The sequence below is a fragment of the Acartia tonsa genome, chromosome 8, assembly GCF_053477335.1.
Source record: "Acartia tonsa isolate MP-2025a chromosome 8, ASM5347733v1, whole genome shotgun sequence".
Lineage (NCBI taxonomy): Eukaryota > Metazoa > Arthropoda > Copepoda > Calanoida > Acartiidae > Acartia > Acartia tonsa.
The window spans coordinates 24,420,188-24,439,221 of record NC_137267.1 but is presented as its reverse complement, the minus strand read 5'-3'; positions in this window follow the sequence as shown (position 1 = coordinate 24,439,221).

The following is a 19,034-nucleotide window of genomic DNA, read 5'->3' as shown; positions in this document are numbered from 1 at the left end:
ATATGTAACTATTTTTCTTGCATCAATATCAATGTATAGTGTACAGTTGGTAATATAATTCTTTATTTAACCTTTGAACTTAATTTTAACTTTACACAAACTGTTTCTTTTAGACAAACACGTACGGACTAATGAACATCCCCTGATTCAAAAGTAGCTGCGCTACTAAGCATATATTGTTAGATTTTTTTTACTGCGCTACTTTTAAACACAATTTTCCCCCTATTTTGCCAATCCCTGTATTACCAATAATTTTATAGGAAGAAGTTCTTATTTTAATGAGATATAAAAAGAAACATTTAATTGTGTTATCACAAGAATAATTTTGTCTACAAGTGTCGCAGCAATAACAAGTTTACTAACCAAATTAAGATAATGACCATTAGATAAAAATGTTTATCTATAAACACTTTCTCATTTGTTGGTTTGAAAACTTTGTACTTTTATTATATAATGATTGGTTGATTCAAACTTTTAAACGAATAATTTTAATATACAGATGGGTAATTTTGTTAATCAATATTGTTATCAATATGTATATTAATGAATCGTCTATTGTCTTATACCTTAAGATCCTTTATTCTTACCCACACTGTATTGTTAGAAACATACAGACTAATTCTAGTTATAGAGTATCTGCTCTATAAAAAAAATTGTACCACGAAATCGTGGCGTCTAAATGGTGTTAACAATTTCAATTAGGGTATTATCATCAGATTAAAAGGATGTTTTTATTCTCCCGGGCAAAGGGATAGGTTATTCCTTATATAAAAGTAACATATTGTGGTTCTGTCTTCGAGTTTGAATTGATGGCCATCCTTATCTTACAGTCCCTTAAGGGTTTTTGACTACTTTTTTGTGGGGGGCAGGAGGGGATGGTTATTCGACCAAAAAAAGATATATGTCATCCATACCAAAACAAGGAAAAAACATCAATGTGTAGTAAAGAACATATACTAAGAAAAAAATGAACCGAAGTAAAGGCCGAAAAACAGACGGTTATTGGACAGTAGATTCTTATTTATATAGGGAAATCCTCAGAAGAATTTCAGGTTCGAATTTGATTATATAATAATGCAGGGTGACCACTGTGTACTATATGTACTTTATGTACTATATAGTCAAAATTTTGTACTATATGGTACTATATGACAAACTAGGTACTATATGTACTATATGAGTTAAAATTTTGGTACTATATGAAATTTTTTTAATATTATTTTAAAACTTATTACCAACCAAAGTATTATAATATTGTTTGTAATATTACAATGTACTTTCAGCTCTAATACATACTAATATAGAGAGTAGTGATTTGGGTATGTAAAGTAAAATTATAAGCTTTGAAATATGCAATGACTCTTAAAATCACCTTGATCATATATTTTTTTGCTTCAATCATTTTTATTATTTCTTATAAGATATAAAACTCTTTTTGTTCTTCATATTTTTATGATTGCTGAAGCGGCTAAATACATAGGCTAAATATTTAATTAGTGTTTTTCCTGTATATTGCTAGATGACCAAGTTAGGTTAAGTAAAGAATGCCCTGCTGGGTTAGGGTAGGACCTTGTAGGTGTATGTATAGTAGACCGACTCAAAATGCAAAAAAAAATGGCGCACTATTTTAACCCATTTCTTTTATGATATAATGACAATTGACACCAAAACAAGTGTTCTGGTAGCTTTTTTCAGCAATATGTCAATTTGATTTTCATAAAAAAAAAGAATTTTTGTTATGGCTTTCTACACCTTCCTGATTTGCTTTGAAGAGTAGGATCTACTGCAGTTCACGGTAAAATATTGCTGGTAAGCAATATTTCCAAAAATCTATGAATTTTAAAAGCTGCTAGCTGTCAAACGGCTGAATGTTCAGATCATATTCGCACACCATTTTAAGTGGCCTACGAAGGCCTATAAATAATCTGGAATAGCCAAGATCCAATTATGCACAAGGAAAGCTTCACTGAAGAAAAAATGCGTAAAATAGGTCTTTTTCGCGCATTTCTTAGCACTGCGAGATAATTATGCATTATTGATTTATGGCTATTCCAGATTATTTGTAGGCCTTCTTATGCCGCTTAAAACAGTGTGCGTGCATGATCTGTACGTTCAGCCGTTTGGCAGCTAGCAGCCTTTAAAATTTATAGATTTTTGGAAATATTGCTTACCAGCAATATTTTACCGAAGAGTATATTGAAGAATTTAAAAAAACGATTTTTAAAGATTTTGATCATAGAAATGGCGAGCTATCCTCAAAAAATAAAGGTACTAAGTACTCCTAATTCTATTCCTCAAAAGACTGACAATTTTGGATGTTTTAGCAAAATCAGCAGATTTTGAGTTATTTAAGGATAACTTTTCAAGGGTCAATATTTTTATAAACCATTTTTTGATTCTTAATCTACTCTTCAGGAAGGTAAATAAAGCCATACTTTGAAAGAAGAAAAAATTTTCTCCTCCAGAGGGAACCCTTCCCTTTTTTATGAAAATCAAAACTGACATATTGCTGAACAAAAGCAACCAGAACACTTTTTTGAGTGTTAATAGTCATTATATCATGAAAGGAACTGGTTGGAGCAGCACGCCCATTGAATTATAAAAAAAATTGGTAATTCTGAGTCGGTGAAATGTATAGGTTTAGATCCTCACTGTAAATTTTAATTAATACCTTTATGTGCAACATCTTTAAAGGGAGTGTGGACATAAAAATTTCTCATCTGATTATCAAATCTTAACATTTTCTGAGCGCATTTCACTACACTGATCAACCAAAAACGTCCTATTAACACTCACTGTCTACAAAGGGTTGAATCTCAGAGGTTATTTAAAATAATAATATCCCACTTTGTAGAATTAGTTTACACTTTTATCAGACTGTTTATAAATAAATATTGCACCTTTATTATTTACAAATTTTTAATTAAAGGTGGGCCATCTAAAGTTACTTGGATACTAATAAAAAAACCTGTTTCTAGCTTTGTTATTGTATTTGGTATTCAATCAAAAATATTGCTTATTTTATCAATTTCTAAATAACTATACATTGGTTTAAAGCAAGGATTGTGTTAAAAGTCAGCTTAACTGTTGTGAAAAATAGAGAACTATGTCAAAAGTTTAGTGTTAGCTATAGAAGGAAAAAAAGACAAGTAACCGCACATTTATATAGTCCGGAATTCTTTCCCTAATCTTGGACATAATTTGATAATCTGATGAAAAATTTTCTCGTTCACAGTCCCTTTAATTACGCAATAAATGTCCATTTGTAGGACTTATTTGAAAAAAAGTCTTCTAGTGTTCGGTTCTTCCACCAATTAAAAAAATTGTTTAATGCTCCCTCATCATTTCACAAAAACCTTATTATTTCATTAAAAAAGTCCTCAGTTTTAAGGAAAACTATTTTTGTTTTAAATTACTAGGAATATCCCATTTTTTGGGTGAAATTTCTTTTTTTGGGGGGGGGGGGGTTGTTAAGGGGGATTTCCTATCCCCTTTATTTTTTTTTTCTCTGCGGCTTCGCCCCACACTGTGCTTAAAACCACCACATGAACAGTACAAATATTCTCTGAAGAGTAGAGCCCAATTGGTTCAGCAATTTCTTTTTACTTACTAGAAAAATTTAGTGGGGGATATCATTTTCTTTTTTTTGAGGGGGTTAGGATTTACCAACCCCACAAAAATTGCTTAAAATCACTATATGACCAGTATGTATATTCCCCGGAGAGTAGTGCCCATTCAGTTCAGCAGTTACCAAATTCTTAATCTTCAGACGGACAGACATCAAGCTTCTTTGTATTATAGACTAGCAGCTAAGTACCTAGATTCTAGGACATCCCAGGACATAATTCTGAAAATTAAATAGCCCAAAACCTACATACGACCTCAGTGAAGCTTACCTAAAATTGCTAACCCAATTGTTCAGTAGTTAAGCTTCAGACATAAAACCCTTACTACTTTTTTTAATAAGATATATAGGTACTATTTTTTAATATTTGGTACTATATGGTACTAAATTAGTTTAAATTTTGTGTACTATATGGTACTATATGAAAATTTTTATGTACTATAAATGTACTATATATTTGTAAATTCTGAGTGGTCACTCTGATAATGCCTCAGAAAAGAAAATTAGGTCCCTCCCCCTACTTAAAGATTTCAACATTATATATCATTTTATTTTCGACCTCTTGAAAGGGCTACAATAAAAGAGCTTAATTTGAACCAAAAAGATGTTTTTTTTTTGTAGAATTAGTATAGTAAAACAAAATTTATCCCAACCCTATTTGGGCTTTGCACTCAAGGTTGGACAAATTCCTTTCTTTGGTAGAAAAAAAAGATTTTATAAGTTCTATTTCGTTTGGGAATGTTTACTTACCCCTAAATACTAGAAAATTATCCTGTTATATTTTAAAAATATTTTATTTTGAGGGGGGTTAAATGACTTGTTTCAAAGCGTTTGAACGGGGTATTCTAACTATTTTTTTTATTTAAGGGGGTAAAATAATCGGTTTCTAAGTTTGAAGGAGGGTAAACACTACCTGGTCATCTGTGAGTAAATGGAACATAAAAGGTGAAGTCTAGCGAGTTATTTAGGTACAGATAGGTACCCTATATTAATTTTTTTTTAATTTTGATTGAAAATAAGAATCCTATTTATGCACTTATATTGTAATTGATGCAAGAATTATAAAAATTGTATTTATCATTTTTTAATATCACTGCTGTGTTTATTTTTTTTTCTCGCAAATTTTCAATAAATTTAAACAAATATTATTTCAGTTTTTTTCTTGTAGCAAAGCTACACTGCAATTACTTTATCGTCACGCTATGGGAGGAATGAGATTTATTTTTGTAGCAAATCTACACTGCAATTTACTTAGTCCGTCACGCTATGGATGGAATGAGATTTAAGCTACTGTTATTTTAGAAATACACTTACGAAGAACACATGATTTTCTTATGGAGAATTTACTGACCATTAAGCATCTACTCTATAACTTACTTGGTCCGTTTGTCTGGCTGTAATGCCGAAAAGAAATTTTTAGTAGCGAAGCTACTATATAATTCACTTTGTATGTCCGTCAGTCCGTAACGCTATGGGGGAAATGGGATTTACTCAACTCCTATAAAAGATAGAAAGCTGAAATTTTTTGAAAACATTCCCATCTTTAAGGAGCACAATTAATTATAAAAAATTCAAGACGGTAGCAGGTTTCAGGCTATTTTTATATTTTCCACATTTTCCCTATATCTTAGATGTTTATGGTCCGATTTTCAAACTTTTTTTTTCGATGACCGTATAAAAATATTTTTTTCCATTGTTCTGCCCATCTAGTATGTAATTTACTTTAACCGTCGTTATCATACAAAATAAAACAAGGTTTCGTGTTTATTTTTTCCAATAATTATATTCTTGATTTTAATAAATACACTTTAAATCTACTTGTACATAATCCCATCTACGATTTTTTTGTGCTTCGCTACTTGTGGATGTTGTCATCCTTGTTATTTTATCAGCGAGTCTTGAGCATTTTGTTGTGAAGATTCGTGTATAGTCCCTCTCGTGACAACTCCTCTTAAGGGTTGTTTCTTTGCATTTTCACAGTAGCATTTGATAGGTTATGTTATGTTCGGTGATTGACACGCCGGGTTAGAGCCCCCCCCCCCCTGGGGGCTAGTAATAGGAGAAAACCTACTGTGTAAATACGAGAAAACGCCCCTGAATAGGCGTTGTCACGAAAGGGACTATACCCGAAGATTCAACTGACCATGAATATCTATTATATAACTTACTTTTTGTCAGTAATTACGCCTATGCTAATTTATATCTTCGCTACATGTGGTTGTCATCCTTGTTTATGTATTATTTTAACTATGCCATAAAACCATTATAAAAATGCGAAAATTAATTTTCAAGTTTAATCCAAAGCAATTGTTCATATATTTTTAGATAGCTTGGGTTTTAATGATTAATCTGCGTGTTTGCTTCTAATAACAAACCTAAAAAAATATAAAAGGTGCTATTACAAAATTGGTAAATTAAATATGTAATCATAACATCAAAGTAACAGGTTGTCTATGTTTTTGAATTAAGGATCTCGCTAATCGATGTGGTTCCCCATTACAGTGAAGTTACATATAGGTCAAGGAATGCCTATATATATTTTGGGGGTGGTTACCTTTACCCCTAAAATATCACGCAATGTTCATGACTGCTGGGCTCATGGACGTCGAAGCTTTTTTTATTTGGGGGGTGTGGAGGTGGTAAAAAATACTTTACTATCTAAAAAAATATAGAACAATCGGTCCAGCCGTTTACGAGACTTTACTCGACACATAAACACATCAATAACTATTTATATAAAGATAATTTGTCAAGTTTAGAGATTCAAAAAAATTATTTTGAAAAAAAGGATTTTTTTACTAAAAAGCAAAAACACCTGTTAAGATTTATAGCAAATTTTTTAGCTCGTTGCGAATTGCAAAAAAATGTGTTTTTACGTAATAACCATAAATCGGCAAAGTCCTACGGCTTTATGGGAAGAAATAGGAGGGATAGATACTCTGAGATAAAAAGTATGCTATTATGTTAGCTACTAAATCCTCACATATACATAAACTAGTGGCTGCCCCCCTAGCATCTAGAGACTCCGTAGTCAGAATAGGCAGAAAAAATAATATAACACCATATCAAGACTTGATTATAAAAATACAATAGCACTAAACTCTCAAAGATCTATGTGAAGTTTCTTGAAAGTGGAGAACTCAATCGGTTTAGTGGTTAGCAAGATCTTAAACTACAGACAAAAAGACTTACTACTTCATATAATAGGATTAAGATTTTAGAATAAGGAGATTTTAATTTTTTGTATGCAAAAATGCAGAGGGAAGGGGGTGGGGCAAAATGAATTAGAATTCTTTTACCTCAAACCCCGCCACTTCCTTCTAAAAAAAAACTTTTGGGGATAAAAATTTGATTTGTATATGCATTTCAAAATATTGGGAATAGTCCCTTTCGTGGCAACGCCCCTTAAGGGGCGATTCGTCGTATTTTTAAAATATCTTTTTATAGATTATTTTAGGTTAGGTTAGTTAGGGGTTAGGTGATTGCCCCACAGGGTTAGTCAATTGGCCCCGCAGGGGCTAGCAATAGGAGAAAAGCTACTGTGAAAAATACGAAGAATCGCCCCTTAAGGTGCGTTGCCACGAAATGGACTATACCCAAAATATTAAGTTTGTCCTACTTAACATTTTACTCCTTTAAATGACAGTTTGCCCCCAACTTTTTGGGCCAATAGAAATAATCATTTTTATGATAAAATGTATTAGTAAATTAAGCTTTTTTTTACTTGTAAGTTCGGTTTAAATACAGCCCATGACTCGGTTTTAGAAAAGGAAAACAAGGATGACAATATCTTTAAGTAGCGAAGCAAAAAAATCAAGGATGGAAAAAAGGACAAAGTTGGTTATGGATTCAATGGCCATAAAAAAAGAGGAAGAGGTAAAGAAAAAATATATAAATCTCTTTAGTAGCACGACCGACGGACTTACGAACCAAGTAAGTTGTATATTGGCTGCTCTTTGCCATGGGGTATCCTCACTAAATAAACAAGCAGTCTATCTTTCGTAGAAGCCAAGATAATCGCATTGCCCTCATAGCGTTCCGGACGAAAAGACAAAGTGTATTATAGCGTAGATTCGCTACTACAAATAATCGAGGTTAAACTATTTTCTATTTGGAGGTTTATTCTCACCCATTCTAACATGTTTTATCCTCAATATTCACAGCCGTTTTTGAGATCTTACAGAACAGTCACCCATTCTAATACTTTTATCTATAGACTGCTTATCCCTCTACCTTAAAGGATTTAAGAAATTAAAGGATAAATTTGGAAAATAAACATTTTATCACGAACGTTCAATAAGTAAGTCATTTTTTTTGTAGGAAATCTTATGTTTTGAGGGATTGAGGGGATATTTGACTATTTATTACACAATTCCCAAAGTTTTATAATAACGTTTTCTTTTTCGTTCGCTTAATTTCTTTGGGGACTTGAATTCGATTGGTCTTTTCATCAAGTTTAGTGTTCAAACATTTTAACCACTAACTGTAATCTTCAGAAGTTGTAATTTTGTGTAACCTTAATGGGGATGTATTTTGATTTTTCGGCCATTGTCTTATCCCTTTAGACCCCTGTTTACAAAAAATGTCGATTTACAAATTTACTAGTTCATGTCGACACATGACATGAAATAAAAATTGTATTGTATGATTTTTGAAAGCGAAGCTTTTCTATAATTAGGTACGTCACAGACAGTTTGCTATTTTAGTTAATTTAAACAGGTTAGAATTATCTTATCGCATCCCAACTTTGCATGGTGATTCCTGTAGTAGTTAAGAACGTACGATTTAGAAAGCGTAGCAACTCTATAATCAGTATCGATCAGAATGTCCGTACATCAATTTTAAACATGTTGAACTTTTTTAACAACTAATTTTTATGTAAAAATTATCTGGTTTTTGGAATATTGAATCCTAGGACAACAAAGTAAAATGTTATAAGCGAAGCATCTCTATAATCGTAATCAAGTATTAAAAATGTAAGTATATCCGTAAACAATATCCTGTATTTAATCAGTTTTTCAATAAATTTATTTACAATTTGTTTTGTTTTTTAAACATTCATATTCTGATAATTAGTTCTGTGCACTATACTGTTAATGTTCATTTGTCCTACCGTTTCAGAGCCTCGCTTTTAGGGATGTTGTCTTCCTAGTTTTTTTTTTTATAAAAATAGATAGATAAAGAAAGATTACACAAATTTGTAATTTGTAATTGTATGAGTGTGTGTAGTGAATAATATTTATATTTTTCTTAGTTCTGGCATCCAAACTTAATCCTTTTTTAGCCAAACAGTGCCGCATTTTTTACTTCCATTTAAATGCTTTTTTAAAGCAACACAATTTCCTCAATTTAGAGGGTCAGGACTAAAATATGGGACGAACTAAGGAAGAGGGGGGTGATACTCAAAACTTTAAAAACCCCTCCAAAACATTTTATCATAAAACAAACTAGAATTACCCCCGTTTTCAGGTCCCCCCCTCAAACAATAATAAACCTTAGTCGCAGGGGCGTCCAAGCTTTTTTTTTTTGGGGGGGGGGGTAAAATGGCGCGCAAAGCGCGCCGCAAGTTTTATTTTGGGGGGTTAAATACCCCCCCCCTAAAATTGTTATGGGGGGGGGGGGGTAAATACCCCCTCCTAAATGGTTGGCCGGGTATTTTGCTTAGTCGTCCTATTAAAAGTACCTTTTTGTAAAAAAAAAATTGGTGGGTGGGAGGGGGGTAATTCTTTGGAAATTTTCGAAGTAGTGTTGCATTTTTCAATGGAGAGGTAGGAAAAAAATAAATAACCTCCCTCCTTTATCAATAGTACTGCTATTTCTTAACTAAAAACTTTGAGAAGAATCATTTAATATTTTTCAATAACTATTCCTCCTATAATTAAGATCTACAAAAAAGTAATTTTATTTATTATGTTTGTAGGGTAAATTGATATAGAATCTATTAATTGGTAAAAAGTAGGAATTGAAAAGATTAATTTGTTAATTTGTAGTAGACTTTTTTGTGTTTTAAGATCTCACTACTAAACCAATTAAGTTCTCCATTTTAAGAAAAGCTTCAGATAGCTCGTATGGTGTGGATTTAGGCTAGTTTATATCTTAATTAAAGTTGCTAAGGATGGTTTAAAACTATTTTTTTCCTTTCCCCTTCATTTTTCTTATAGTAGAGGCTATAAATGCTACCTGTTTTGAGAACAAAGTAACAATGAGGGGGAAGCTAATCATTATAGAACATTATTTTATTTAACAAACTAAAAAATTAAATTAAATCTCACCTTAGAAATGGAACCCTGTAAGAATTTTGATTGGGGAACCCAATTCCGATTAAATTGGGGAAGGAATTCAAATCAGGCGGGGGGCAATTGAAATGGGTTGCGAGTATTGGTATACATAAGCAACGATCCCAAAAAGTTTCACTCATAGCAAATGACTTGAAATACTTTTGAAGCCCAGGATTGGTTGTTTTGGATGATTTCAGCGTCTCAGCCAATGAGAGTGGAGCAATTTTTGTCAGTGAACACTTTTTGGAACCGGCATCTAACCCAAAACCCTTTGTTTGGTCTCAGCATGACACCTAGAGCTCTCTTTGCCCCCTTATTGGGCGCCCCACGCCCCGCGCGACTCCCATTTGCCATTCCGCGCCTTCCCTTTGCTAAAAACTCCGCAATCTGAGCGAGTGAAACCAGTTCGAGTTCATTAATCATGCTTTTTGCATGAAGAACACAGTAGGGGTCCTTCTTCTCCCTGCTATACAACCACTGTTCTACATTTTCTAACATACAAAATAATAATATATAGATCTATATATATTAACATATATAGATCTATACATGGTTTGGCTTCAATATACATTAATAACATCTAAAATGAGTTTTTGCTTTTGAGTTTGTAGCTAGGTAGATTGTATAAAATAGAACCTTTTTTTATGTTCTGGTTTTAGTGCTTATTATATTTTTTACTGTAATATGCAATAATATAACTTTTCTGTGGGTAATGTCATCCTTGTTAATTTGATGTTTTTCATATTTTTTATATTTTTTTTCTACTTCACATATTCTTATAAAAATGTCCCTTTTATGTGAAATCATTGTGTTTTAGTTTTGGAGATATCAATTATCAAAAAAGCTTTGCTTTATAAGAAAAGTGGCAAAAATAAACCAAAACCACATCAAAATAATGAAGCTGTCCTTTAAAGAAGATTTAATGAAAAAATAAATAAAATTTTATCCTTTTTTACATTTGATAAATTTTCCCTTTTCTGGTAGCACAGGTCAAGCTAGGTCATTTAAATAAGAGAAAAAGCAATGGATGTATTATTACTTGAAGCTTACACCAGATTTTCATGTACTCTAATAAAGTGAAACTTGCAGCGGGCTAAAATAACGATCCCCCCACCCATCTCCTGTACCCCACCCTTCTCCTTCTATAATGGATGAAGTTACTGACCAAAAAACGAGTTGCATGATAGCAATCTAAATTGACGATTTTTCCCCTGTCATAATATCCACGGCTTTTCAATATTAATTTCAGCAAAGCTACACTACAATATATATTTGGTTGTTCTGTCTCCTTGAAGGTAATCATACGGTTTTCTAATTATTCTGTTGTGATTTTTTGTTGTATCAAAACTACTCTATGTATAACCTACTTTGTCCGTATGGGGGAAAATAAAATTACTCGGCTGCTATTTGAACTATTTAGCAGACATTAATTCATATTTTAATAGAAAAATATGTGTTTGTCTTTGTTGACGCGTATATCAGACACAAATTAGGTCTCAGAGAATTTAACGATGGAGTAGAGAGATATCGTAGCAGAATAACAATGATTATCTCAATTTTATATAAAAGAAAAGTAACTAAGTTTACTGAATCATTGACAATCTTCAGGAATATTTAGGGGGAGGGGGTGTTGATAGACAGACCGACACAACAGACTTTCAGAGTATTTTTATGAAAAAAGTCAAAAAAAAATACAAAAGAAATAAAGAAGCAAAGAAATGGATTAGATTTTTTATAAAGACAAAAAGTTAACAAACAGACAGACAAAGTAAGTTATAGATTTTAAAAATTGACATTTTATAGAAAAGTAAAGATAACAAGAATGACAACATCCATAAAAATGGATAGAAATAAAGTAAAAAAATTTGTTTAATGACAAATAAAAAGGATATAAATCTACAGATCTATACATCTAACCAAAAGAAAGAGAAATTATGATAAAAAAGAGAGACAGACAAACGTAATGGGTACTTTGAAAATAGTTTTCTTACATTTGAGCAAAAATGTTGATCTGCAACTCACCCTTTCAACACTAGATGGATTTAACAATTAATAATTTCGTTGACGTATGTCTACTAAATGATGTGAAATAAAAGTGGTGTCGAAATGTCAACATTAAGGCAGGAATAAAAGTGGCCAGGGCTGCCTTGGCATCATTTCTACAGATAACATCATGAAAACAAAACGTTTTGTCTAAATATGTATATAATAATTTTTTTGTTTAGAAAAAAGTGATTTCGAGGCAAACATACAATTCCTTAGAATTTCAAGGGATACAACCATAGACGTCCAAGGAGGGGGGGGGGGTAAAGGGGCGATAACCCCCCCCCCCCCCGAACGAACCTAAAACTTTTTTTCATTTAATCCCCCCATTTAAAATTTACCCCTGCCAACAGATTTCAGGGGGGTAATTACCCCTCCAAAGCAAGTTTTTACCCCCGGGGTAAAAATTTTTTTGGAGGGGGGGTAAAAAAAATTTGTGGCGCGCTTCGCGCGCCATTTTACCCCCCCCCCCAAAAAAAAACGAATTACCCCCACCCTTAAAAAAATTTTACCCCCCCCCCCAAACAAAAAAGCTTGGACGCACCTGGATAGAACAATCAATTATAAATTGATGTAGACCACAAATAAAATGTTTGTACCAACTAATCAAGAGTTATTGAAAGTACTGAAATTATTTAAGCCAGCGAATGAGCGAACGTGTCATAAAACATTTAATAACAATATAATTTACAGTCCAATGCCCCCTGCCTCCCTGATCTATAACGATAAAATTTATTATTTTAGATTTATTATTATTTTTTAAATTTTGCGTTTTTGTGGCAACACCTTTGTGGGTTAACAAAAAGTGTCTTGAGTCATTAGCTTTCAGTTTTCTCCAGTTTTTGCTCAATTCTTGATATCATTTAGATTTTATCATACTGTCTAGATAGCTTTTGACTTAAATTTTACATTTTATTAAATGCCATATAGATTTTTCAAACACTTGATTGCTTTGTTTAAAACTGTTTTTTTTAGTTATTGTAACAAGAAATATATAGGAACAATTATTGATTTCTAAAAGCATTACATTCATAAGGATGCAAAAGTGTGGTATAGGGTGTTAAACAAGATATCAGAAAGAGTTGCCTTCCTTCTTTTCCCCCCTCTCCCCCACCTGGTAAAACCCCGTGCACACCATAGTTGAAAGAAAAATATTATCCTCTTACATAAAGTAGTTAAGTATTTTTCTCTGTAGCTAAAAAAATTAATTTCTACTAAACCGATAAAGTTCTCCATTAAAGAGAAGTTTCTCATAGCTCCCAGACAGGTTTTATGCTATTTAATACGCCCTTCCCTGCCCGTTCAAATATAAAGCCTCTAGATTCTAGGTGCGCCGCCACTTGTATACACAATAGTAGTACGTCTATACTTTCCTTCAGATAAGGATTTATATCTCTCGTCTTCACTGGACCTATTGGGTTCTACTTATCAGGGAATATACCAACTGGTCAGAGCCATGTATACTAAAAGTAAGATATTGGTAGAAGCTCCTAGAGGCTCAAGTCAAAGTCACCATAGAAGAATTGAAAAAAGTTGGATAGGGAGTAACCACAATTTCGGAGCTTTACAGAGTGTCTCAAAAAATCAGCCATGTGACGTGATAAAAATGAAAGATGAGAGGAGATGTGGGAAAGAAAACCTCTAACAATAGATGGATAATCCCTCATTTTTATGACGTCACATGGCTGATTTTTAAGACACTTTCTAAAGCTTCCACAATTTCAGAAATTTAAGAAATTGCTGTAATAATGAAAATATAAATATAGCTGGCGGAATGATGTCAAATCCTAATTCAAGAAAAGTCACGTCTCAAAAACTAAGCTACGTACTTAAAAACACGGATTTCAAGAATAATAAATTTAATTTTTGATTACATTAAAAATCTTGTTTTAAAAATTATGTGAACTATTCTTCTTATCATGTATTGATTCGTAACATCATTATAAGTGATCTTCTCCCTCTATCTTTTATCTCGTCCAATGGATTTTTGCGGTTCTTTTGGTGCTTTCACACAAAGGACCTTGTTGACCACTGCTACCCCTCCGCCTTATTTAAAAAAAAAAATAAAATAAGAGGAGGGGGGGATTTATCTCTGTTTGTTTATTACTTTAGATCAGGTTAGGTTAAGTTACAGTGAGTTCTTGGTAGCCCTTCAGGGTTAGAGCATCGCAGGTATATGCCCGCCAGAGTTAGGGGCTAGACAGATAAAACCTATTTCAAATTTATATGAAACATAATAGTAGTGGGGGGATTGATTTTCAGTGCTCTCCAGGCACTTGGGGTGGGAGCACTTATCTTTACATTTGATATACTCAGGGATAAGGGATGGGAAACGTAGGAAAATATTATTTCAGGCCTATTTCAAGCCTAGGCCTATTTCTAGCCTAATAAACCAGTTTTGGGATAGCGCAGTGGTTCGTATAAAATGCTAATGAAAAAGCTGTGTGTGTGTGTGTAGATAAAGTATAGAATCAAATTCAGGTAGCTAGTTTAAAGTAAAAAACATAACTTTTTATAAACCTATATATTAATGGCTTTTGTTAAAATGAAGTTTTTTCTCTCCCAAAATTTTTTATCTTTAACTTTGGTAATTTGAACTGTCAGAAAGCTATCGTTGGGTTTCCCTCAGACAGATTTTAGTTTGTATTATTTGCATTTTTATTAATGAGTAAAAATTTTATTTGAAAATTTCATTGCTTATTAAAATTCAAAATAAATAAATAAATATGCACTTGGGTAACATTCTATCAAGTTCTTTGGATACTATAAGGTAATGATATATCTGTACTGTGTTGTATTGTACAAAAATTAGAGTTAAGGTGTTGTATCAATTCCGTAATAAATTTTTAAAATTCAAAATACAACATCTAATTTATAAACTACCAAATGAAAATTCGTAGCTACCTTCTTTCCAAAAAAATAATCCCGTTATTTTTGTTTTTTCTATATGGCCCTTTTTTAATGTTTAACTCCAAGCAGATTTAATAATTAAACTAATGTGATCTAACACCATTTATATTTATTTTTTCGTAGCAGACGAAATCATTTTTTTTTCTAGAATTGTCTGCTTCTAAAATTTCCGCCATCTGTGATTTGGGCTTGTTTTGTATCAACCAATCACCAATTGGCGGAGCCAATTGGTGATTGGTTGATACAAAACAAGCCCAAATCAAAGAACACTATTGGTTTAGAGCGGTAGCTAATATGAGCCGTCCGCCAGTAAGGTCATTAAATTAGGCAAATGGTAAAAGTTGCATGATCCCTTTCAAAACCAGGCCGAGACCTAATTTATGGCCAGGTTTCCTATCCCTTATCCCTGGATATACTTAAAAATAAATTTTCTGTAACATCAATATAAAAAAAAATTGCTGAAAACCAAGCCTGTCTAAATGTTAATTTGTTACATTAATAAAAATATTCACTAGCAATAAAAGAAATTCAGGTGCTTTTCCTCAATGTTACTATAGTGCAATAACCCCCCCCCCCTCTATTTAAAAAAAGCGATAAAGTAAAAATAAGGGATAGGGGGTAGTTTTGTTTTCCTATACCTAATGAGTGCGAGGGACTCTAACCCTACGGGGACAAAACCTGTGGGGCTACTTAGAACCCAATATAGCATACCCTATCCTGACCCAAAGTATTATACAAACAAACAAAAAACTACCCGCCCTCCATTGTTTTCAAAATAAGGGGGTCAGTGCTCCAATAGAAATTTTGAGATAAATCACCGAAATGATAGACTGGTTAACAAGCACATTTTTTTCCAACAGTAGGGAAGCAACAACAAGGTAAAACTATCCTAACTACCAAGAAGCTGGGAAATTTTGGGTCCGTTTTTTTTGTCTGTGGCTTAAGCTTTTAACTGATAATGATCTTCATTTTAGGGAAGCTTTACATAGGTCCTAGGAAGGTTTTAAGCTGTTTTTGTTACCTTATCATATAATTTTCACTTTTCTTTTAAAAATTCATAACGACCCTGGTGTTTCAATGATACTTAATAAAAACGTTGGAAAATTATATCTTTTTTTGCTTAATATGATGTGTTAAAAGATTCAAACTAAATATTTATGATTATGAAAGTCTTATTTGCAATAAAAGAAAACTATATTAGCAATGATATATTTTCTATTGCAACATGGTCTAATGTCGAATTGGTACATCCTTGTTATCTAAAAATAGATATGTCCAAAACTAGCTGTTTATTGATAAATGAGTAAATAACAAATTAAGGAGAAATAGTTATGAAGAAAGAGAAAGAAACAAAGACAGAAGGGTGGAGTGAGGAGGAGGGGGGGGAGAAAAATAATGTTAGAAAGATAGATATATAGAGAGCGAGAGAGAGAGAGAGAGAGAGAGAAAGAGAGAGAGAGAGAGAGAGAGAGAGAGAGAGAAAGAGAGAGAGAGATAGAGAAAGAGAGACATAGAAAGAAAAAGACAAGAAATATACAAAAAGAAAAATCAGAAAGAAGAGCTAGAACGAGAGAAAGAAGAAAGATATGAAAAACAAATTTCCTTGGTTACGATCTAAAGTTTAATAACAAATATAGAGAATCATCGCAACAAAAAATAATCTATTTTGACCAATCATGTTAGAAGCATCTATTATGCTATGCAAATCTAAAAAGGCATGTTTGAAAGGTTAACAACATTTTATTTCAGTATATGTACGACATGAAATACTTGTACTATGTAAATCTAAAAAGGCATGTTAGAAAAGTTAACAGCATTTTTTTGATTATTTGTACAGCTCTAAATGCTTGTTCTATGTAAATCACAGATGGCGGAAATTTTAGAAGCAGACAATTCTAGAAAAAAAAATGATTTCGTCTGCTACGAAAAAATAAATATAAATGGTGTTAGATCACATTAGTTTAATTATTAAATCTGCTTGGAGTTAAACATTAAAAAAGGGCCATATAGAAAAAACAAAAATAACGGGATTATTTTTTTGGAAAGAAGGTAGCTACGAATTTTCATTTGGTAGTTTATAAATTAGATGTTGTATTTTGAATTTTAAAAATTTATTACGGAATTGATACAACACCTTAACTCTAATTTTTGTACAATACAACACAGTACAGATATATCATTACCTTATAGTATCCAAAGAACTTGATAGAATGTTACCCAAGTGCATATTTATTTATTTATTTTGAATTTTAATAAGCAATGAAATTTTCAAATAAAATTTTTACTCATTAATAAAAATGCAAATAATACAAACTAAAATCTGTCTGAGGGAAACCCAACGATAGCTTTCTGACAGTTCAAATTACCAAAGTTAAAGATAAAAAATTTTGGGAGAGAAAAAACTTCATTTTAACAAAAGCCATTAATATATAGGTTTATAAAAAGTTATGTTTTTTACTTTAAACTAGCTACCTGAATTTGATTCTATACTTTATCTACACACACACACACAGCTTTTTCATTAGCATTTTATACGAACCACTGCGCTATCCCAAAACTGGTTTATTAGGCTAGAAATAGGCCTAGGCTTGAAATAGGCCTGAAATAATATTTTCCTACGTTTCCCATCCCTTATCCCTGAGTATATCAAATGTAAAGATAAGTGCTCCCACCCCAAGTGCCTGGAGAGCACTGAAAATCAATCCCCCCACTACTATTATGTTTCATATAAATTTGAAATAGGTTTTATCTGTCTAGCCCCTAACTCTGGCGGGCATATACCTGCGATGCTCTAACCCTGAAGGGCTACCAAGAACTCACTGTAACTTAACCTAACCTGATCTAAAGTAATAAACAAACAGAGATAAATCCCCCCCTCCTCTTATTTTATTTTTTTTTTTAAATAAGGCGGAGGGGTAGCAGTGGTCAACAAGGTCCTTTGTGTGAAAGCACCAAAAGAACCGCAAAAATCCATTGGACGAGATAAAAGATAGAGGGAGAAGATCACTTATAATGATGTTACGAATCAATACATGATAAGAAGAATAGTTCACATAATTTTTAAAACAAGATTTTTAATGTAATCAGAAATTAAACTTATTATTCTTGAAATCCGTGTTTTAAGGTACGTAGCTTAGTTTTTGAGACGTGACTTTTCTTGAATTAGGATTTGACATCATTCCGCCAGCTATATTTATATTTTCATTATTACAGCAATTTCTTAAATTTCTGAAATTGTGGAAGCTTTAGAAAGTGTCTTAAAAATCAGCCATGTGACGTCATAAAAATGAGGGATTATCCATCTATTGTTAGAGGTTTTCTTTCCCACATCTCCTCTCATCTTTCATTTTTATCACGTCACATGGCTGATTTTTTGAGACACTCTGTAAAGCTCCGAAATTGTGGTTACTCCCTATCCAACTTTTTTCAATTCTTCTATGGTGACTTTGACTTGAGCCTCTAGGAGCTTCTACCAATATCTTACTTTTAGTATACATGGCTCTGACCAGTTGGTATATTCCCTGATAAGTAGAACCCAATAGGTCCAGTGAAGACGAGAGATATAAATCCTTATCTGAAGGAAAGTATAGACGTACTACTATTGTGTATACAAGTGGCGGCGCACCTAGAATCTAGAGGCTTTATATTTGAACGGGCAGGGAAGGGCGTATTAAATAGCATAAAACCTGTCTGGGAGCTATGAGAAACTTCTCTTTAATGGAGAACTTTATCGGTTTAGTAGAAATTAATTTTTTTAGCTACAGAGAAAAATACTTTACTACTTTATGTAAGCATGTTAGAAAAGTTAACAGCATTTTTTTGATTATTTGTACAGCTCTAAATGCTTGTTCTATGTAAACTTAAAAAGGCATGTTTGAAAGGTTAACAACATTTTATTTCAGCATTTGTACGACATGAAATACTTGTACTATGTAAATCTAAAAAGGCATGTTTGAAAGGTTAACAACATTTTATTTCAGTATTTGTACAGCTCTAAATATTTGTACTCCTTGGTTACGATCTAAAGTTTAATAACAAATATAGATAAGCAACGCAAAAAAATAATCTATTTTGACCAATCATGTTAGAAGCATCTATTATGCTATGTAAATCTAAAAAGGCATGATTGAAAGATAACAGCATTTTTTTGATTATTTGTACAGCTCTAAATACTTGTA